Raw genomic sequence first — 24,404 nt, forward strand, 5'->3', positions numbered from 1 at the left:
TGGTGCTTTTGATTTCTTTTTCTGAACAGTAAGAACAATGCAGAAAGAAAAAAAAATATTATTTTCACACCACTGTAAGATTCAGATGATTGAAATTGGTCGCATACAACATGTTCTATAATGTCTTCGAGCCATGTTTTTAATTAACAGTTTACACTGAAAAAGCTGACAACTGATTTGAATATCTTTATCTGTGGCCTTTAAGAAATATGCATGTGCAGAAAAGAATATTTTTCTCAATTATAATATTGGTCCTATGCTGAAATTTTGGGTCAAAGCAAGCTAAGTGTTTATGAAGGACTGACAGTTTATGGTGGTGTAACATCAAGATTTTGCAACTAATCTTGGTAGCAGCAAATATCTCTGTTAAGCTCAATTTGTAAGTTTCATAATAGCTCAGTGGCTGATTAACTGTATGTACTGTATGTTTGTTGTTGCCTCAGTATATGGAGTCACTTAGCCAATTTTAGTGATTGGACAATTCATGCAGTAATACAGCTAAACAGATTCCAAACCAAATTACTGTACATACAGCATGCACACAGTGTACTCATAACTGTATGTATAGACATGAAGAGTCTGAGCCTTGAGTAGATTCTATTTTCCCCTTGCTTGTAGCTTTGCATTAGAACAGTAAAGCCAGTTAATTTGGGGTTTGGGAGCTGCTGGCACGAAAGTGACATCAAAGCATGACAATGTAGTTACAAGATGATTTCTGGTGAAAGCACTGCCAAACACCAAAGCTATGAATGTTTATCACTGAAGCTGTTGCCAAAAACCACAAAAACAAGAATGTTGAAAAAAAATATCAACTTCATCTTTCACTTTAAACAAGTTAGATCCACCCACGTGACAACATGTTTTCCTTCAGTAACTAATGTTTTTGTTAGAACTTTCTGGATCTCTTACTAAGAGCAGGGTGTAGTTACGCAGGATTAGCTCTTAACTGACTGACCTGGATCTGACTCTCTATGACCACAGTGCACGGGAATTGTTGTGCCATGATAAAAAGAGGAACATAAACTCTAAATACTCCACCACTGAATTGCACCTGATCCGATGTATTCTTCACGCTGTTTAAGCTGTCTGGGACTGACTGCTGACAGTGCAGTTGTCAATTATGCACAGTTTGACACATGCCAGGCGACTCAATCACACAGATGAAGGTTTCAACCGAACGCTCACATGTTAATGCTTGTCTCTGGAGCTGCATGAAGCCTGGGCACACACAGTTCATGACTGCGCCGTTCAGCCACCACAGTTAAACACCACATTGACCACTGCTGGTCAGGACTCCCACCACCATGGCCATGGAAAATTCTCAATGGTCAAAGTTTTCTTTTTTTCCATTGCACTGTGCTGCAAAACATATTTTACTGTTTAGAAAAGATGATTATGAGAATAACAGAAGGCTCCAGTGAAAGCATCACAGCATAAATCGTATCAAGTGAAACCATATAGAGCTCTAGTTTGTTCAAGTTTGTTGAAATTTTGGCATAAATAGTTTGATTTTGAAAGGGGCGATTTCTACCAATAAGCCATAGTTGTGTAAAGAGCCATCCCTCATTCCTGATTTTCCTCATAAACCTCCTTCTTTTAGCAGATTGCTATCAGATATGTGATTCACATGTCTGAGCAGAACAAGGCAGGGTGGTAACATTGCATTGATTTGGTCTGGGCTCTCACCATGATACAATATCATTATGAAGTTGTAACCCTGATCAGGTCCAGGTGTCTGTGGGAATGTTGTAGCACCAAAAAAGAAGGTTTCGTTGCCTTCATGGATCAAATAAAAACCAGAGCAAAGTTTATGTTTTGAGAAAAATGAAAATGAAAGGTATACTTCACCAAAATGTTTGACACAAAAAACAAATAACTTTGTATAGAAATACAAATACTTTATTTCGATCTTTGTCTGGTATAAATAAAAAACTTAATTTTGATACCTCCTGCTGTGTCTCTAATGTAATTTGAAAAAGCCTGTGCTTCAGACTGTTGTATTTTTTTTATTTGTAATGTCAGAAAATTAAAAAAAAAAACTGTGAAAAAGGCTTTGATTGTATTCTGATCTCTCCTTAAACGTCCATCTGAAACCACTGGTAACCATTTTCAAAATAAATTACTCCATAGTGGTAAAGTATGTAAAACATTCTGGCCATGTATGTTGACATTTAAAGGTAACACAATGTGTTTTTAATCATAACTCTATGTATTATGACCAATGTATGACATTTAGGCCTGTCTCCTACAAATTTATGTGTATACAGTATTTTTAACAATAATAAGGAAACTTTGTTAATTAATTTATTTTTAATAGAACTCACAGCACTTGGTTAAGGTTGTGGCGTGGCTGGCATTGATTGTTGGTGTGATGTTTAAACTAACCACATGTGGGACTTAGGATGTGAACCCTGGTCTCTAGCTTCAGAGTCTTTTTACAGTATAAGCCCACTATACACCTCAACCACCTTCCTGCAATTTGCAGGTGGTATAAGAACTAAGCACTGACTCCTCTGGAAAAAAAAAATTCATTATCCTAGCAGCATTTATGTTACACTCAAAAGGTAACTGGCAAAACAAATAAGTTGGGATGGACACTTTTGCCTTTGATTCAATTATAAAAAATTTGGAGTTTCATTTTGTTTTGTTTTAGTATAGTGTATTGCTGATTCAATAGATTTTACAAGCAGCATCACTTTGGTTTGTTTGGATTGTGCCATTTTAATTTGACACACTCTTTGAAACATAAAAGCTATTTGAAACACTCTTAATAAAAAGGCCTTTAACATGGACAACATTAGTTCCAGACTTTTCCTCTCTATCCTCAAATATAAGGTGTTTATTGGTGGAAGAATTTGAGTTGTGTAGGTGGTGGTGGCAGTGTTGTGTTTGTGTGCTTCCATGCCCATGCCTGTGGTGGGGCTTTGTTAGAATGGGACTAAATGAGTGAACGTGAAAGCATATTTCTTTTGTTATGTATCAATCTGAGATGACACTTGAAATCTGCTAGGTAATTGTGCCACATACAAATAGTGTTTGATTAATGTATTGTTTCCTAACCAGCATGCCATGAGTCAGTTATGAAAGGGCTGTGTTAAACAACAACGAAGAAAGTGCTATGGGTGTGATTTACAATGCTTCATAACAGTAATTAATACAGGCCTTAATGATGTCAAGTGTAGCCAAGCTTCTAACACCCTTTGTATAATTCATGACCCCTGTGTCGTCATTCCTCTTCTTTTCCAGTCGACATTCCCTCCAGTGTTCATGCTTCCTGTGCTGGGAAAGTTGCTGTTGCCACAGAGATGGAGCAGAAAAAACATCTTTCTTTGGAAGCAGCCGAGAAACAGATGAATGTTAAAGACTACCCACCGGAGCCAGACGACTTCTTGCGTTTAGGGCTCTTCATCTTTCTGTTTTTCCACACATTTCTCATTCTCCTTTTTTTTTAATTTAAAATGAAAATTGCAGAAGTGGTGGGATAATACATATGTTGTTTTCCACTTTGTCTTCAAGATACAAACAGCAACATGTGCTTCCAGGCATAAATACCCAACCAGATGCTGAAATTGTAAAGATTCTGAGTAAAGGGCCTGCTAATTCACAAGCTTAGAGAACCACAGTGATAATCACAAACCAGTTTGTTCATCTCCAAAGCCTAGAGTAAATCCTAATCTGGGCCTGAACTCAAAGAAACATTAAAAAAGTGATCTCATCGTGCCAATGATGGCTGTAATATTTTTCTAAAAGTCCCCTTGGGTCCTGCCAGTGGTGGTGCCTGTGCTCTAAAAATGTCAGTCACACTGAAGAGGTTAACCCCAGCCCTATAAGAGAGATGATGGAATATTACACAAATAGACAGACTGTATCTGATCCCAGCTCAGCATGTTGTAAGAACCATCCCATTCCAATCTTGCCTCTCTCTGTCACCTCATTAAAAATACAAAGAGAGTAAAGAAGGGCCAGTCCTGAGCAATCTCTGTTAAAGCTGCCAGTGAATGCAGCAGCGTTAATGTCATTTAATGCTGTTTCATCTGAAAAGCCACATTAGAGTCAGATTTAGTAATCTGGGTTTGCCCATGCTCGTCTGTATGATGTCATTATGCTAAACTGACCTTTATAGCCAGATTAGGAGGAGTGGAAGGAATAGAAGGAAGCTTTGGAAAGGGAATTAACAAGAAATGAAAAATGGTGTATTTGGCATATGGATGATGAAGTATTCAGCAGCATTTTCAACCTAAGTGCCATCAACTACAAATCAGAATGAGAGTGACAAAATGCCTCTTTGTGGTTTGATCAGCTCATACCCATGTCTTTAAATTAATGTTTAGCTCTTTCAGGAATTCTTGGTGTTAAATATCTATCTTTTTTTCTCACCTTAACAAGCCTCTGCACAAAAAAAACCCCTGATATATACAGTATAAAACCGCTGGGTTTTTCTAAATCCATTGCGCTTTTTAAGATCATTTGTTCCACTGGAAGGTTTTCAGATTCTTTTCAGTCTCTCTGTACTCCCTGCAGAATATTTCCTGTTCTCTTTACATTTGGACAACATCTATCAATATGACCTGGCTGAGCATCTGCACATACTGTACTGAGACGAGGAGGTGCAGCACACTCAGCAATCCCTCACTTCCAAAGTTGTGGAACAGGATAAGCACTTAGATACAGTTCTCTTTACCTTATACACTGAATCAAAACAGACAGACAAAAAGGTGGTAAGAGTGAAAAGCGGTAGCAAGAGGATTAATAAACCAAGACTTAATCTTAAAGTTGTGCTCTTATAGATCACCTTGGCCATCTTCAAGATTCAGGGAAGTTACAGCTCTCTGAGATCTCTGCTTGAGAAGATGGATAATGCAATTGGCTGCATTTACAACGTGGACCCTCTATCCATCACTACCAATTCTTAACTGGACCATATACATCCTGGCCTTTTAGCACTGGTTTATTCTCACATAGGGGAATGAAAAAAGAAATTTGCACATACAACAAACACATAGAAAGTGAAGGGCAGAGATATAACATGAAAATATTTTATTGTGACCCAGTTCAGCTTTGGTGGTATTGAATTACTAGGTGGTAAAACTTACTGCCTGCCCTGTTGGCACAAGGGGAACTTTCCCTTTGCTTCTCACCTCCTGGTGGCTTAAGACAGCAGGTTTCACTATGATGGAGGTGTCTGCTGGGCACAAGGGGAAGAAATATTGTGTTCTAGTTGAGCTTTGACACATCAACACCAGCATCACTCAAACAGCCCCAAGGTATTGGAGCTGAGGTAAAATGAATAGAGGAAAGTGTTGCATATAGGCTATGGGAGGCAGAACACTAGAAGTACATGTCCACCTGTATTGCATGAATATTAGAAAAAGCATTCACTTACACTTAAAACAATATGTGAGAATAAACTCTTAAGTTATAAAAATGACTGAAAATGACAACTCATATTAAAGTATTTATGACACTCACCTGATCAGGTGTTTAAGAATGTCAACTCTGCAAGATGCTGAAATGTGATACTTTCATAACCACTGCATACACCTGACACATACCCAAGCACTTCTTTACCTACAGGTACTAAATGCGTCTCTTGTCAGGTCTAGTTCCTCCTCTGCTGACATGATAAGCACTTACTGCACAGGGGGCAGATTCATCTTACACTTCCTTATCATGTCATTATCACAATGTCATGTCATTATCATAATTATCATGTTATGTTCTTCCACAGAGAAAGTAATTGATGGGTCAGCTAAACTCGTCTCGAAGGAGAAGGCATCCCCTTGTTAGTGATCCCTGAGAAATTGCCCAGTGAGCATGTCTGTGGCGTGTGCGACCGAGGTGTGACTGTCAACGCTAAGCTGAGACCACCAGATGGTGGAGGGGGTAACACATTTGATTGCAGAGTAAAACTGCAAAACATACTCAGTGCTTCAGACAAAATGGCAATACATAGCAATTTCCCGCAGACCGCTCCTGTGAAAACATAAGAGATCCAAGCAAGTTTGTCTCCTCTTCCTTCGCCCTGTGGGATTCTGCTGAAATGAGTGCAGGGTTCCTTCAGCAAAGGTAAATGGACCGCCTCCATCCTCCAGCAGAGCCACACTGCCTTTCTACAATGGCCAATCTCCTCTCCAATTGGGCCTGTCTGGCCTGAAGCTGGACCAAGATTCAGAAACTATTTGTTTGAGATAGTTTGTGGGTATCAATGTGTGTCTATTTGAATGACATATCTGTGTTAATGTATGTGATATATTTGTAGGTGTAGAAAACAGAAGTATTAAACATTGAAGACAGGCAGGTAAATGATGTTTTAGATCCTTGGGCTTTGTTACTACACAACATGATCCTGTTTGAGTCAGTTTATTTTGTCATGCTAAGCCTGGATGTTCTTTGTCATTCTGTCTGCTGTGTCTAAACAAACAGTAAATGTGCTAGGCGAACAAAAAAAGAATCACGTTTTCTCCTTTTTACCCATCTCTCTCTCACCTCTTGTCAGAGACATACTCTCTGACGCCAACAGTAGTGTCTCAGCAAAGATCAGAGTGACAGCGACAACGACAGCAGAGGGAGTGACAGTTATGGGGACAGGAACACTCCCATACTCAGTGCTCATGCACTATTCCATCATTAGCCAATGAAGCCCTCATAAAAGTGAGTTATGTGCCACAAGAGGGGAGGTTCCATATGGCACAAGTGATCCAGAAAGGCAACGTGTCGCAAAAGACCCCTAGAGCCCAACAAGTCAGCTTTTACAGGGGCCTCCCTCCCTGTCATTAATTGATTTTAATAACAGGCTGCGAGGGGGCAGAATGCTTTCATTCATTGGGCTGATGGGGCTTTTCCCAGGTCCCTCAGCGAACACTGCAGCACTTAGAGCTGTTTGTTTGGATTGCCTCTAGTGTGTGTGGCTCTAAGACTGGCTCAGTTACTCAGTCAGACACATATTCAATGTCCCAGCCGTTCACTCACTCGCTCGCTCAAACATTTGTTCATTTACCAGCTCAATAATTTCTGCACTCAATCACTGGCCTAGTCATTTATACACTCATTTATTCATTCCTCTTCACTGTGTGCTCACCAAGGCCTATCATGCTCTAAAGCAAGGTTCACCGGAACATGATCAGTGTCTTTTATCAGGTCATGTAACATCAGAGCCGGAAAGCATGTGTGGAGAGTCCGTTTTGTGCAGAAAAAGAGAGGAATACATTAACAATACTCTTACTTTCTTCACAAATTAAAAACAAGGCTAAATAATCCTTTAGACTATCTCTTTTCAGGGGGTGAGTTCTTCCTTTAGTCCATCCTCCCATCACATCTTTGTCTCAGTCATTCCACAGACTCAAAGTGAAAAATCCCTAATTTTGCATATTTTTACTCTTTGATTGTTCAGCAGTCTGGCTGAAGCTGGGAGGGGGGGCTGTATGCCAGATGATGAGGAGGGGATGGGGGGGGGGGGCTGGGCTTGTCATAACTGTATAATACACCCATTACTCCTGTGTAGCAGAATTACCACTGATGGAAATGGGATTTTGGAAGATATATGGAATGTAATTATTATACACATATGCATAGCCCTTTTTACTCTGAAAAGGAGCTTTGGAGTGATATTTTCAGGTGCTAGTGGCTGTGTGTGTCCGTCTGTGTGTGTATTTGCAGCTGTCTTTATGTGTTTATTTCTGTATGCGTTGAGTGACCCTTGTCTTACCCTTGACAAGAGTACTTACAGTATTTTAACATTGTTTTTTATTTGCTGTTTTTTGTATATAAAAGATGGCAAAGTGCTTTTCAGCTTCTGAATTTCTGAGACCATCAGCCTCTTGCCTCTGCATCTCTGCAGCATCCTTACATCCTTTCTCTGGGGTTGACCCTTTGCTGAGCATCTCCCTGAAAGCTAAGGTCTGACACTCCTAAACAGGCAAAGGGAGTCATGCTGACTCATTCCAACAGTGAAGCTTTCTGAAGAGTTAACAGCCTCTAGAATACCAATTTTTCAAGCTCCCTCAACCAAATAACACACAGAGAAACCAAATTCCCCTGCAGTGAGTAATGCCAATATAAGAAACAGAGAATATTTGCTATCGTGTACTCACTATGCATGTGAGCAGAGGAATTACTTATACATTGCATATAAATACAGTACAGGCAGTGTTTTTGCCATAATGTTCTATACTGAGTTTCTGTATTATTATAATAAGTGTGCTACTGAAGCATAAAACACAACAGCAGGAACATGAGGCAGTATGTATAGTTTTCAGTGTGGTGTACCTTAGGCGAGGGGCCTCTGCAGGAGGTTTTCTTTGGAAAGCACCTGGGTGTGAAAATAGGGCCTCCCAGTCTGGCCGGAGAGGCTGTGTAAACACAGGTTCCAGTTGGGCCAGCCTGCAGTGGACTGGACCTCTCTAAACAGAAACCATGAGTCAGTCTCAGGAACCCATCCATGTTCCTCCTTCAGGGGTAATTAGCCAAATGCAGCCTGGAAAATGTACATGCAATAGGGGTGATGTCTCCATCACCCCTATAGCATATACATGTACTAGGCTATGTACAAGTCTTCTCCACGTAGACTTTTTGGAGAAATTTAGGATAATGTGCTGATTTTAGACCAGAAAAAATTCCCCTCTTTCATTATCTTTTCCTTTACACTGAAACCTCTAAACCAAGCAAATACTTCTAGTCTCAAAAAGAGCCTTATGACTTCTTGCATGATAACTATTGCACAAATTGAGTCAACTGAACAAAAAGATTGTAGTGTTTCTAAATAAAAGGAGAAAGCCTATATGAAGCGTTGGAGTCTATGCAGCCATCTTCATGTCAGTGTCTGGTCAAGTGGAAGACTTTATTAAGGCATTTGGGCGTCTGAGCTCTGCAGAGAAGGAGACTTTCCCCCTCATCTCCGGTCTGCATGAGTGGAGAGGCAGGGGCCTCACACTCCACTAAGGAATATTTATCTTTCCAGCTGGTTAGATGGATTAAATGACCATCCCGCAGCGAAGGGAGAGGGAAAGAGTGTTTGAGAGAGAGGTGAGGGGATGGAGAAAGTTTGGTAGCGGAAATGTGCCACGGGGAAAGAGAGCAGAAAGAGGGTACGGAGTTGAAAGATGCTTAAGTCTTCTACTTAGAAGAAAATAAAATAATAAGAATGACAAGTCACATTTACCCCCAGCTGTGACAAATATGACTGTGGCTTTGTCTTCTCTTTGTGCTGGTGGGGGGGGTGGTTGTACAAGACATGCAAAAACACTTGTACACACAATTACAAATGCACATGCACACACTCAATGGCATACAAACACACAGAACTAATTAACTTTCTTACACATTCACAGAAATCCATTTAAAAGACACAACGCATATGCTCATGCAAATGTGATGAGAAACTGTTAAATGCTCAAATATCTGAAGTAAATGGAAAATATTTCTCAATCACACACCCCTTTTTTTCAATTTCATCTTCACTTGACTTTAATTTTTTTACATTTCACACTTACACCACACCTGCTGCCCCTCCTTGGCAAAGTCAATTTAAAGTCATACTTATTGATAGTAATTGATCATAATATACAAGATTCGCTGTATCTGAAATGATTATTTTTTTGGTTACGAAAACATCAAAATTGCCCCTCCACTTAACTGGCATATTGTCATCTGCCTAGTTTTATATAAAAAATGGACAAAAGTCTCATTACAACGGGTTTTCATTTTCCCCTTCATTTACTCACTACTCCATTTAGCGCAGTGGGCATTGCACATAATCAGCCCACTGATATAAGCACATGAACCACAAATAAAGGAGTGTAATAACATCAAAGACCTACCCTGTGAAATGTGATGCCGGGGTTTTCAGAAAGGAATGTTGAATGGATGGCAGCTATGTGTGTGTGATCGTGGTTATGCAAAGTGCAATCTAAGTGGGGAGCTCAAGTCATGGAAATTTCCCTCTGTAAAAGTGAAGCATGACAATGGATTTGGAGCATCAAGGCCCGCGGGATTAAGGGGATCACATAAATCCCCCCACGCCATAATTTTAGCAAACCACATCAAGCTCCATGTTAAGGGTTAATAATCCAGTTCCCCACCTCTTCCTGCTTGCCTTGCACAGAACCTCAAATCCCTAACATTAACACATGTATCCAGATGTAGAGAATAGAAAGCAATTCGCACACATATACTATACTAAAGGGACACACACATAAACAGACTCATGATGGTGTTCCTACACATGTGCAGACCGCAAACATGGCAACACATGCACAAGCTTACTCCACATACAAGCGCTTGCACACGCACACACACACACACACACACACACACACACACACACACACACACACACACACACACACACACACACACACACACACACACACACACACACACACACACAAACACAGACACACACACACACACACACACACACACACACATATACAAACATACTTTCTCTCACATACACACAGACCCACACAGAGACTGACTGTGTTCTCGGGTCTGTCATGTCCCTGTGCATCTGACATCATGCCAGTGTTATAACTGTTGCCAGGAGCATGCAACCAGAGGAACTGCCCCCCTCCCAAATTCCCACCCGGCTCCCACTCCCAACACTGCATCATCTGGTGTTCGGAGGTATAAGAGCGGAGGATCTTGTCGGAGGAGACTGAAATCAATCGATGCGCTACAACAAGCTCTGGTTCCCTCCACCGCCAGCCGACACTTCAGTTAACCGTGTATGTGTGTTTGTGCATGTGTGTCTGTGTGTATTTGACTCTCTCTCTCTATCTCTCAGTCTGTGTCCACTTTTACATCTGTACTAGCAGTGATCAACAGTTTGCAGACACACACAAACACACTCACACACACAGCACTCTGTGTTTGGAGAGAGAAGTGTGCCATGAGGAGAGCTCCAGCTCCTTCCCTCTATTAGCCTGTCGGAGGGAAGGCAGGGATAATATATAAGCCAACAGGATTAGGAGGCAACAAAGCATCAGGCTGAAGAAATCCCTCACAGCCTTGGGGTCCAACCGAGGCCTTTGCTGCTCTTTTGGCCGTACGTAGGCTAACTGAGACTACGCAACCAGCACCCCATTCATACTGTGTCTCCAGCTGTCACCCAGTCCAGTTCTGTACACTACTACTACCATCATCACTCATATTTACCCCTCCTTCTCCAATGATGATCTTTGAATACTTCATACTTCAAAATAAGAGGTCAAATCCAGTATAGGCTATTTTATGTTTCACAAACATGATTATAACTTTGGATTCTCTACATGTGGGAATCACTTCAATCTTAGTGTCTAACCTTCTTTAACCATGTACAGTGTATCTTGTCCAACATTTGCATTTCAAAGAACATGCAAGCACATACATCATGAGCTTGATGGCTGCCTAACAGCAGCATGGCTCCCTATATAAGGTGTTGAGCTGGAAGTAAATCCATGTGATTAATCAGGTCTGAAGCTAAAACATAATAATAACCCCCTTTATATTAATGCGCAGCTCATGGCTTGAACAGCTCTGTGGAAAGGCCATTACTCACCAGCTCCCTGCAAAGCCACAATTAAGTAGTCACATATTACTCTCTCTCTCTCTCTCTCTCTCTCTGTTTCCAACTTTAATCACAGTGCTGTCTCCTTCGTTATGTATTCTGTTCCTGGGTGATCGTGTCTTTAGGCACTGACTTAGACAAGGAAATCATTTTATTTTCCTATTTGTTAAAGCTGTGTATTAACAGAAGTAGTGTTAGTCCTGAGCTAAGGTAAAGAAAGACCGGGGTTGAAATGGAATATTAGATTTCTAAACAGCGAGTTAATACACCACTTCCAAGTTCAACATCATCTGCAAGAATACTCTTTTGGAATAACTTGAAAATACATCATTACAGATATAGATATTATTTTTGAACATTTTAGAAGTACATTTTGCATTTCATCACCCACTGTTCTTTCAACTGAGAAAGTGGGTGTATGAAAAAGGGAAATTGACAGATTTTATAATTGTTATAGAAATCTTATTTGAATTCAGGAGCTTAGTGATTTTTCTTTCTTGTGAGGGACACTTTAAAAAGCTGTCATGCACACCAACCACAGGCATTTCCTCCTCCCTTCCCCCCCTACTCTTGCCTCTCTTCCTAGTTCCCCTTTTTTGTGATATCCTCTAATTTTGCCCATGCCTCTGCAAATTTGTCGTGGCGCGTGGGCTCGTTTGATTTCATTAAACAGAATATTTAAGCATAAAAATTGTTTAATCGTCTCATGTCATTAGGAGATGGATTTCATTTTGCATGCATTTGCATACTTCCCCCTCAAATTAAACCAGGCAAATATGCAAATGCAGAGGCCCAGGTTATGGTGAAGGTGTTTATTGTCATCACTTCAGGCAGTTCCACACTGCGGCACCTCCGCAGAACAGGGGTGACAGCAACATCTGGAGGCCTGGGGGTTGGGAGGGAGGAAAGGGTGGCGGCAGGGGGTGTAGGTGTGGTGATGAAGGTGTGTAATAGGCTGCTGTTCAGTTTTTGCATTTTTAACAGCAGAACGCACTGATCCACTGCTGCAACTACTGCAGCATCTAGTACACCAAAAAACTGAATATCACATGTCATCACACTATACTGGCTGCTTTAATTACCAACTTCATCCCCAGTGCTTTGGACGTCTCCACACTAAAATGTATAGTGAGCCAATGAAGACATAAAACACAGCACTGTTCTCTCAGCTGTAGCCTCTGCATGTGTTTTTATCAGCTGTTCTGCTGCTATTGTCCACATGGCTAAGCACTGCTGCTAATGAGGCAGTAATTAGCGACAGCGTAACGCTTCTTCACCCGTGCTTAAGTCCTCACTCAATTTTTTCCTCCGCACTGTAATATTCTCATGCTGCAATTTCAGGCACCACAGCAGAATTTGTTCCAGCACAATAAAAGGTTGATCTGCAAAGATGAATAGGGCAGCACATTAGCACAAGTGATTGCAAGTTTAGAGAAATGGAAAATGTCAGTCTGGATCTAACCTCATTTCATTTCCAATCAGGAGAATGCAATGCGGATGATCCAAATGAGGGCACACTGTTGCCTTCCACCTTATAATCTGTTGCCACTACTTATCACGCCATGGTTGATATTTATTAAGAACTGAAACTAAAGGAGCATGATATTATGGGTGTCGTGTATGTAAATAAATACTGCATACACTAAATGAACATGAGACTGAAGAGTGTTTATCACAATAAAAATGAGTAAACAAGTATGAGAATCTAGGGAGCAAGCACAATCAGTTTGTTTATAGATCTGGTTATTACCAATGATTATGTACAGCCAGTAAAATTACAGAACAGGACTGTGGCCTGTTTGCAAGACCCATGAAAGAGGGAGAAAGAGTATCTTCAAACAGAAACAGACTAAATATACCTCACTAGTACCTGCCTCTTTATGTACCCCGGCGGATTATAAACATGCTGTAGAGGCAGAAGAGAGACTGATTGCTGTGTGTGTGTGTGTGTGTGTGTGTGTGTGAGTGTGTGTGTGTGTGTGTGTGTGTGCGTGTGTTCAGAGCTGTCCATGTTACTGTACAAGTCTGTTACAATCAAAACAAAAGTGAAAGTGAGAGATCCTGACAAACCATTACCTTCATATGTTGCTATCTGACCAGCATTACCTTGTTGTAACAGGTTATCCTGCTGCAGACAGCTGGAGCACAGCGAGAGGTCTGGGTGAGAAACTAGGGCCTTGTAGTGACTTTGCAGAGTGGCAGAGGCCCGATGACACTCAGCCCCAGTGGCAGGGACTGGGGTAATAAATCATGGGCAGTGGCAGTCAGATAAACGGTGCTCTGAAGCTGATTGGGAGGTGGAACTATTGTGACGAGCTTGAGGTGGTGAGGAGCCATTGACGACCTGTGTGAATAAGGGTCACCACTCCGCAGAGGCAGACCCAAACAGCTCCCTGCGTCTTAATTTACCCTGAAAAGCCATTACAGCCACTCGGCTTGCTTCTTCCTGACCCTCCCCTCTTCTCTCCTTCTCCTCTCGCTCGCAGAGGAACAGTCATTCTCCAAGACCTCGATGGCCCTCAAGCACGAACTCTGAAATGAGCTCTCCTATCTGGAGGCAGACTGAGGAGGCGGTGTCTCACAGAGTGGTGGCCCCTCTGCCGGACATTCAGGTACTTCTAGACTAATTCATAATGTTCCCAGATATTGTTTGTGTTGGTTCCAAGAGCTGCTTGCATTGGCCAGAAAAAGGGATGGATTTTATTTTACAATGAATCACGTGAAATGTTAAATGCTCAGTTTTTCCATAAATATAAAATGATGTCACCAGTGTATATACGTTTTAAAATATTGTCCTGCCTATTACCAACAACACTCAGTAAAAGCCTTATGTATTGTAATAAAGTATTTATACAAGTACTGCACTTAAGTACAAATTTGAGGTACTTTAGAGTGTGTCCATTTCATGCTTCGTCTTACTTCTACTCAACTATATTTTAGAGGGAAATATTATACTTTTTAATCCACTACATGTTACAATTAAGATTTCACATACAAAACATATGATGAGCTTATAAAATATGATGCACTTTTATATATTACCCAACAGTATACACAATTGTCAGTTCATTTAATATTTAATTAGTTAATCCTTACACACCTACAACAGAAAAATGATAATTAGGCATTAATGCATCAGTAGCAGCAATCCAATAATCATATATAGTACATAATATCATGACACTCACAGGGGCCATTTATCTGCATTATGAGTAGTTTTGCTTTTGATAAATTAAGTAAATTTTTGCTATTAAGACTTTTTTACTTAAGTGACATTTAAGTACAGGACTTCTACTTCTGCTTAATTAGCTAAAGGATCCGAATACTTCCTTTGCCTCCTTTGTTAATTGTCACAAATAACTATATTTTTAAATACAAGGGGGTAAATTTGATATTTCTGAGGTCCATAGCGTTAATTTTAATAGTTTATAATTGTTTGTCCTTATTTTTCCTTCGGAGTGATGTTTTTTTGAGGACTTTATGTGTTGTTTTTTTTTGAAAATGCCAGCTGCTTCAATTTGGAGCAGACTTCTTGCTCTTAAATAATTAGTTTGACTAGAACTACAATAGGTCAAAGTGAGGCTCCACTGGCAGTGTAGGAATTATAAAGCAACCTTTATGAGTCACAGCACTGATTGGAGCCAGCACAAACACTAATGTTGGACTAAGTGTGCCGTTGTGCTACTTGGCAGAGTTAGTAACTACTCTTTTAAAGAGGAAAAACAGTCATCCCTCTTGATCATTAAAAAAGCTATTCAAAACTACTAAATTGCTCTTAACCTTCACTTCACCAGTAAATCAGTACTACCACTTATTTTGATTAATAAAGAACACATTTTCCACTACAAGAATATCTATTAGCCTCAAGTTCAAACCACCTGATATAAAATGTATGAAGACGGGGCAAAGAGAGAGGCTGATTTCAAGTATCATAAGATTTGTGTAAATGGTGTTTGCTTTAAAAAACCTGTTGTGTTACTTTATGATAATCCATACAGCCATGGCAATATAATCCTCTCAGTGCTGACAAAAGCCAGAGAAAACTGCTGCTGTTAGTGGAATATGGTGAAACAGGTTACAGGCATATTCAATTTCATCATCACACAGTATGCACTGCTTAGTTTATAAATCGATTCACCCCGAAGGTGACCATCCAAACTGTCTATTTAACTTAAAACTTAACGTACTGCTAACATCTTTTAACCGCAAATTCCACATTCTTCTTTTACTATTGTGGGTATTCTATACCTTTTTGTTGTTGTTGTTGTTGCTTTTCTTTTTTTGCTTCACTCCAAAGCTAATACCATGACATGACTAAAGCAAAAGGAGCAAAAAGGGATATACATGGATTAGTGTGATTTTATTGGGAGCATCCAGAAATCCCGTCCAGATTACAGTAACAGTACATTCAGTCCATCACTGTTTCATAAGAATACGGTGACTGAAGGTTGTGTACAGTTCTCTGCAGGGGAGGAACTACAATGTTTGCAGTGGCTCATCTAACCAGCACCCTGGCAACTCTCTCCCCTGAGTGACTCCTGTCAGTGACACTCTATCAGCTGCCTACATGCCACCGACACCCCTCTGCTTCACCCATCTTTGTGTGCTTTCTCTCTGTCCCTGCTATGTACTATCTTGCCTCCTCTTCTCTCTAAGGATTGTGTCTCTCCTTTTCTGCTCTCTCCCTGGCTCTCCTGCCCTCAATCTCTTTTATTCTGTGTTAACACTCCTTCTCCCTCCTCCTGTCTTTCTATTCCAACTGGCTCTCTTTAAAACTCTCCTCCTCCTCCCATATCCTCCTCTATCTACCTTACGCCTTATCCTAGCTTTTCCTTCCTATTCCCTGTCTCATGATTAGATAGCATTGGTGTTTGTGCACTGGCTCCCAGTGGACAATCACGCTGTGAGGGTGGACGAGGAGCGGGGGGGTGCGAGGGTTCCATTTTCTATTAGAACAAAACATGCCTGTGGGGCCAGCAGATGTCAACTGGAAATGCAATCTGGGCCTTTGAGCTGACACCCAGGGTGGGGTAGAAGTGTAGTGCCGGGAACAGGGGCCGCTGTTGTGCGGTGGGACTCCAGAGTGAATGTTATCATTCTCTGGAGATCCCAAGCTGCTTCCCCGGGCCCTCTCCCTATTTCAAACTTGGACACCTGAGGGAAAACTGGTCCCAGCGGCCTGCAATGAGGAGGGCTAATTTTGACCATGACGCCCTCTAGCCTTTGCCCTTTATCATAGCCACATGCAGTGTTCCAAAGTGCTCATTGATGGAGGACAACTATCCTGAAAAATTCTCCATTTACTGTATATAACGACATTATCAGATAGGAGCGTCACTCTCTACAGCACAGAAGATAAGTGAGTGTAAATGTGTAGGAAGAGGAAAGAGAAGGACAGATGAAGGGAACATATAGGTGGTTGGTGTTGGCGGGGCTGGTGTGAATGCAGATTGGGAGTTCCTGGACATGCATAATTCACCACAGGGGAGATAGGAGAGGAGGTGGGTAGGAAGAAAGGGAATAGAAGGGTGGGTGAGTGAGAGAGAGAGAGAGAGAGAGAGAAGAGAGAGGGGAGGGAGGGAGAGGAGGAAAGAGGGAGGAAGGAGAAAGAGGAAAATGAGCAGTGCGTCTCAGGCAGCGTCAGCGTCTACAGTGAGGAGGTAATTAGGGAGCTGTCACTTGTTCCTGTCAGGCACCACTCCCGCTGAAACATTGAGCATGTGTGTGTGCGTTAGGTCTCTCTTGTGGGGGAGGGCTGAGCTTGTGTATAACTGTGTGTGCGCGTGTATGTTTGTGAATGCATGCCGAGTTGCATGTGTATATAAATTGTGTGAAAGAGAGTGGGGAGGGTGGAGTGCAAGTTGAATTCAAATGAGACAGAAACACCAGTAGAAAAACAGAATAATGTAACAGACGCATTGCAAGGGAACTGTAATAATGGTGGATAAATATGACTCAGAAGTACAAAGCTCAAAGTATTAGAAGAGGGGAGATGGAAAGAAGAACTATCACTACAGGTATTTGGATAGGGACAATGATGGAGAAAGATGAGGATAGATTACATTTGATAATTGATATTTGTATTTGTGTGAATTCTTGTAACACACTCTCACACACAAATGCATGTGCTCAGTCAGGATAAAATCCCAGCGCAACAGCCAAGTGATTTGTTGTGGTAAAAATATTCATATGAATGCATTATTGACACAAGACTCACACACTATATACACTCATCAGACAGTGTGTATACTGTCAAACCTCTGCATGCTGATTGTAATCTCAAGGTAAAACAAAAATACATTAATGTTTTAACAGTGTAGTTGTCATATCAATATGGGCAATGATAATATATTTGACAGAGCCTTAAAGAAGAAAGACACAACCTGCAGCGGTAGGTACATAAATGCAGACATATGTGACACATGAACACGCAAACACACAGGCACAGTCAGTCAGGGAATGTGATGCATGGGTATTTAAAAATGTGAATGCCTTTACAATCTGCAGCCCCTCAGGACACTGTAGCTCACCATATGAGTGAATCAGTGTGGGCCTGTCTGTAGAGTTTTCACCGAGACACCGGCACTCATACCACTCACTGGGTGTTCCAATTAAAACCTGCCCCTGCCAGGAGAGCAACAGCTCTCCAACAATACGCCGCTCTCCCCACACGCACACGTAGATGTGCACCATGCATGTGCACACATACACACCGCTGCCGACAGACCACAAACACAGTCAGGCTGACGATGATGGATGGTGTGCATAACCTGGCTGGTGATATAGACTTTGGCTAAACAGCTCAGGCGTTCACCAGGGGTTTTTTCCTCAGGCAGGTGGTGGCCTTCTTCCACACAGGTGGTTTACCAGTGATGTGGAAGATAATTATCTCGCAAGGAAATTTCCACGGTATGAGGAACATTTAAAGACTTGAAATGCACCACAATAATGTGTTGTGATACCATTGAACTATTAAAGTTTAGCAGGACTGGTCACTGTTTTCTTTATGGCAAAAAATACTGCTAATTATTACATGAGGTTACTAACTGGCGAGCTGGAAGACCACACAAGTTATCACTTACAGAGACTGTCAGCACACAGAAAACAAGCTGATGAGACAAAACAAAAACATGAAGACACGTTCTTTTCACAGGGCACATGGAGATGAGCATAATAACCACAATAACAATTTGTAAGGACTTCTCTGCAATGGTTTTCTGACTTGCCAATTCAGTGTAAACAAGGCATATTGCACGGTAGTGTCACAGAGTGAGATGTGCCATTTTCCCTGGGTTGGCCCATAAAAGACTCATTAGGGCACTTCAGACATATTTGCACTGCAAGGGGCTGCCATTAAACACATCACAAGGCCTAATAAATACATTATTTAAAAGCTGTGCTCCAATTACTAATTGATTGGAGTCGAGCTCCTCATCAATAACGCAGAAGCAGCCCCTTCAAATCAAAATACACATGATTTATACATGAAAGGCTTTAAAAGGGATAAGTTCTCTCCTAATCAGCCATAAATGTTTTAAACAACCAAATTTTTACTCATGATTTTTAAAGAAAATTGAGATCCTGTCAGAAAGCTTTCTTTGTGTGTGTGTGTGTGTGTGTGTGTGTGTGTGTGTGTGTGTGTGTGTGTGTGTGTGTGTGTGTGTGTGTGTGTGTGTGTTTGTGTGTTTATGTGTGTGTGTCTGGGTGTGTGTGTCTGGGTGTGTGCATGGTTTGGGGGAGAGGTTCAGTGTTTGAAATGTGCAATACAGAGAGAGAAACACACATCTCTCCCACTGGGAATCAATATCAGTGAGGCAGAAATATAGCATGAAGTAACCCTTCAGTCAAACATGACAAGTTTATATGAGGCAGATTTTATTTCACAAATAAATGAAATGACCATAATTAGCTTTTCGTTCCAACTTTATTAAAAAAAAGTGTCCCTATAGGCAGACTACTCCTGTCTTTGAATGGTTCCATTAACACACTGCTGCAATATTAATTACACAATTATTAAATTAAAATGTATGCTTACATGTGTCATGTACAATAGAATTGAATAATTTAATAAAAACTGAATGACATTTAACAATGAAACATACATATTTCAGTGTGGCAGACCAACAGCAGCAGACCATGTAAAGTAAAAGAATTGTTATGTATAATTTTTTGGTTATGTTTGGTGTTTTTTATGTCCTCACTTTTTGAACCAATACAGTATGTACATGTCTTGATAGTGCAGATGATTATCAATGCACTGTGGCAGGTCTTGCCATTTCAGTGTGCACGAGGGAAGGCGCAGACATTTGAGCCCCTGTGCATATCACTTGTTCCACAGGTGATCATAGCTGGGTAGTGTACCTGGAGGAAAGCAAAAGAGTACAAGGAGTATCATAATGAAAAACAAAGAAATAATCAAAGGCCTGAGCTCCAGATGAGCAGAAGGCCCCGAGGAGAGCCGAGGAAATAAGAGAAAGAAACCTCACTACAGATATAAAACAGAATACAATGTAACGAGAGATTAACATGATCATGTCATCCATGCAATTCTTGCATCCTGCTCTTCTACCACTGACTGTTCAACACTCTGAATCATTTATACTTTGCATTGATTTCAAATGTTATGATACATTAGCCAGTTTAATTGTGCAGTAAACCAAATCAAGTTTATTTAGTTTATCAAATACAATTTGTCAATTGGTTTATCAGGCTGACCCAGCTGGGGACCAAAAACGACCAATGAACTGATCCTACTAACAAGTATTGCCTATGCAGCCCCAGCCTGATATAGCCCAGCTTCTTTCTCTGCGCTTAGACCTAAATTGTTCTTCTGAAACTATTAAAAAGTTGAATGGCACTTGGTAGAGCACATACTTCCATCAAAGCCAAATATTGACGAAAATTAAAAAAAAAACAAAAAACCCTAACTTTAAGGAACATAGTAAAACAATTCCTGGATCCATCCCTTCAACTGGATTTGCACCAACATTTAATAGGTTCTTCCCTGGCCCATGTCCCGTCCCTCCACCAAGTTTGGTTCAAATTGATTTAGTACTTTTTGGGTAATCCTGCTGACAAATAAACAAACAAACCAACAAACAGTCATGAGTGAAACGAAACCTCCTTGGCAGAGGTAACAACAAAATTGGTCACATCATTGCACTGGGTCATTAAAAAGAACACAGGCCCTGTAGTTTATTTGTAGTCATTTCCACAAACACTGACCTGTTGCTTTAAATACTCAAATTCAACACTGAAAATAGTCTCCATTAAATACACTATTTATCTCTGTTTAAGTATCTTTTTCTTAAGTGTAGAGCTGTGTTAGTAGGAATAAATGGGTTTGGGGCTGAGTGTCACAGATAGGGTTAGAGAGTCAGAAAGTACTGAGAAACAGATTAATGCACTGATGGGTTTTGTCTTATTATGGGATTTGTTGACAATAAAATATCATTTTAAGAAGTTTTCCATTGGGGGAGAGCTTTAGGTTAGGCTATAGTGCATGTACCTCCTTGGAAAAAAGGTTATCATTTGGATTTTTTGTGGGGGAATCCGGTGTCATGTCTGAAAAGTTTTCTTCTGTTCAAAGTAAACGAAACTGTTGCATGAAAGGCTGAAAAAACATGAAAGAGTGTAAAATAAAGAATACACAGGTATACACAGTGATCAGATTTTGTGTGAAAAGAAAATGTTGAGAGAGTTTGATTGTGTCTTGATTACCTTTTGGGTGACCTCCATGGGTGGACTTACTAAAGACTGCAACACAATCACATTGAAGCCACCAGCTATCTGATGCTTACCAAAGCATCCCAATGAAATAGGTTATGTCAGGCCATCCTGTTCCCTGAATTGACAGACTGGATGGATGAAGAATAAGAGGAGAGAGAAGATGAAGAGAAAACAGCATATGTACAGTGCCTGAACCTTTGGGGGCCTACAGACTGTGTACTTTACTGGTCAGATCATTCAGACGTGAACATCTCTGTATCAGCCAACCTGAATACACAAGACCAGTCAAATCTATCGCACCCTCTGAGCAAGCTTTACATCAAGCTGCACCTGTCAGTCTTGAGTGCATTCAGACCAAGACAAGTAAGACAGCTAAGATCCTCAGGGTAGGTGTCATCACTGATCAAATAAACTGCTTATGAGCACTAGCACTGACTTTGCTGAATCATAACGTAACTATCTACTGCTGAAGCCCATGAGAAGGTTAGCTTAGGTTTAACTCTATATAGTGAATTGCTATGATCTATGTTAATGAGGCTGAACACCACCTTTTGTGTTTACTGTGAAGCTGATAATAACTGTATGGTGAACAGCAGCATGAACACTGGTGATAATGATACTGTGATAATATCTGCCACTGAAGTAATCAAGACAGTGATGAAGATATAGCAATTAATGGTCATAATGTACAAGAAGATGGTGGAGAAGAAGAGGATGATTGGGATTATGTTGATTATGGAGATGAAGGTAGGAGAATGTATCTCTACTCTGGAGATTCAGATGCAGCTGGTTCTTGGCATTGACTAACTGAGCGTGCCGTGCCACAGGGGGTTGTCACTTTCCGATGAAGAGACAGGTCCATGCCTACGATGGAATCTCCCAGCAGCCACTGCGGCGCCCCATGGAAGCTCATGCTAATCGCCTGCGCTGTGTTGCCCCCCCCACCACCACTGTCAGCTCACTGTGCTGGATCCACATCACCAGGGAGCTCCACAAAAACACACACACATACAGACACACACACACACACACACACACACACACACACACACACACACACACACACACACACATACACACACATACACATACACACACACACACAGACACACACACACACACACTGCCATACACTCTGACAGCAAGCGCAGCACAGGGACACATAAAGAGGAAGAGGGTGGATGGAGGATGATCCTGCGGAGTGAGGATGCAAATACTCACTAGTGTACACAATCCTCTGCGTGTGTGCATGTGTGTGTGGTATGCGTGCTGCACTGTATGCAGATGCACGTACGCCCACACACGTACACACATTTCATGATGACACTAATGTGTGATAGTACTTTAAATATAGGCATATCGTTTGTCTGTTAATGAGTAGAGGGAGATGAGCCTGTTGAATATGGTAATTTGGGGCCGTATTAGCCCCCAGAGGATATCTTAGAAAGTGTGAGCATGTGTGAGTATGTGTGAAAATCTGTGTGTGTGTGTGTGTGTGTGTGTGTGTGTGTGTGTGTGTGTGTGTGTGTGTGTGTGTGTGTGTGTGTGTGTATGTGTACATTAGGTACATTTGTATTTACTCTAGGCCTTGTAGCTCTGTGAATCTTGATGCTTGGGCTGCACCCCTTGTCTTCCCCTGGTACGGGGACTGCTGGCTCACTATCTGCTATCTACCACTTCTGTTTGCTTATTTAGGATGAGTTGCAAGACTTGTGAATGTGTCCAAGGATGTCCCAGGATATTTGTGTTGCCATGTTTATGTGTTTGACGCAGAGTGTATTTATCTATGGGTCTGCTAGACTTGTCTTATAGACTGTTTGTGTAGTTTTTAACTGGTTTATTTGTCTTTCAGCCTAGCCTACATGCATGAGCTTTAATGTGAGAGTCTGGCCGTGTTTCAACAAGTTTTTTGTTTTTTTTTACCATGGTGTTGGCCATTTGTTTTCTGTAAGCTTTTATTGAGCTTGAGCTGGAGCAGGTGACAGTTTTATGAATTGTAACTCTCTGTAGTCAGCGCCACAATAAATTTTTGTTTGCTTGCTCATCAGCCAAGGAGTACAGGTTAAACACTGGTGAGCTAGTGAAAAGATGCATTAGCTTTTACAGGAATTGTTCATTACTGTTAATAAACATTTGTTTTTCACCTTTGTGACCTAACAGTAATTTTTCCAATAGAATTGTTTTCAAAAGCTTAAGAGGTACACAGACTCAAGCAATCTAACAGTACCTGAGTGGTGAGATGGTTAGCAAGTATACTGTACTGTAGATATCATAAACAGTCTCCTTTTTTTGTTTGCAAAGACCTTGTGTAGAGGCTGACGCCCTGGAGGATAAATTCTGTGGATGATATACTTGAGTAGTAGAGTGTCCTTGTCTGCAACATGGAGCCTATGGTGGTGGTTCATATGGATGAGAAGTGACAGGGGTCAGAAAGTGAGGAGGTGTCTGTCATATGTGGCTGTTCCTTTGACCTCATGTTCTCATAATAAGGGGTAAGGACTCTGCTTTGTCACTCCTAGGTCAGGTGACAGCATGGCAGGCTTGGCATGGAAGAAGCAGACAGCAGTGAATAAAAACAGCTATGTTGAGGCAGAGACAGATTCACAAAACTGGTAATACATACTGTAGTGTGCACAAACATACACACTGACAGAGAGAGCAATACATGTATTTTTCAAGTTGCTTTCCTTAATCCTCTTCCTCAAGACCCCAAAGCCATATTTACCCTCCGTCTTCTCTCCTCTCTTCTTCGCCACCCCTAGGTCTTCTTAATATTCCAGTCAGCATGCATTAAAGCAAAGGCCGAGAAATGGAGAGATGCCAAGCAGCCAAAAGGAGCATTACTCATCAGGGTCATGCTCCACTGCGCAAAACACAATCCCTCATATATCATCATAACTGCCATCCAATGACAATTACAATTGAGATCGCAAGAACTAGGAGAGAGCTCTTTAATTTAACATCCAATTATTACAAGTTATCATCTCTTGATCAATGTAATATAACAGACATTCAATGTTGCATGTGACACAAGAGATGGGGGCCTGCATGGGAGGTGGGGGGTGGGCGGGTGTTGTATATCCTTAGATTGTTGGGTTAAGGGTGGCAGTAGTTTGTAAGTGGGGACAGT

This window comes from Xiphias gladius, chromosome 19 (assembly GCF_016859285.1).
Source record: "Xiphias gladius isolate SHS-SW01 ecotype Sanya breed wild chromosome 19, ASM1685928v1, whole genome shotgun sequence".
NCBI classification, from domain to species: Eukaryota; Metazoa; Chordata; class Actinopteri; order Istiophoriformes; family Xiphiidae; genus Xiphias; species Xiphias gladius.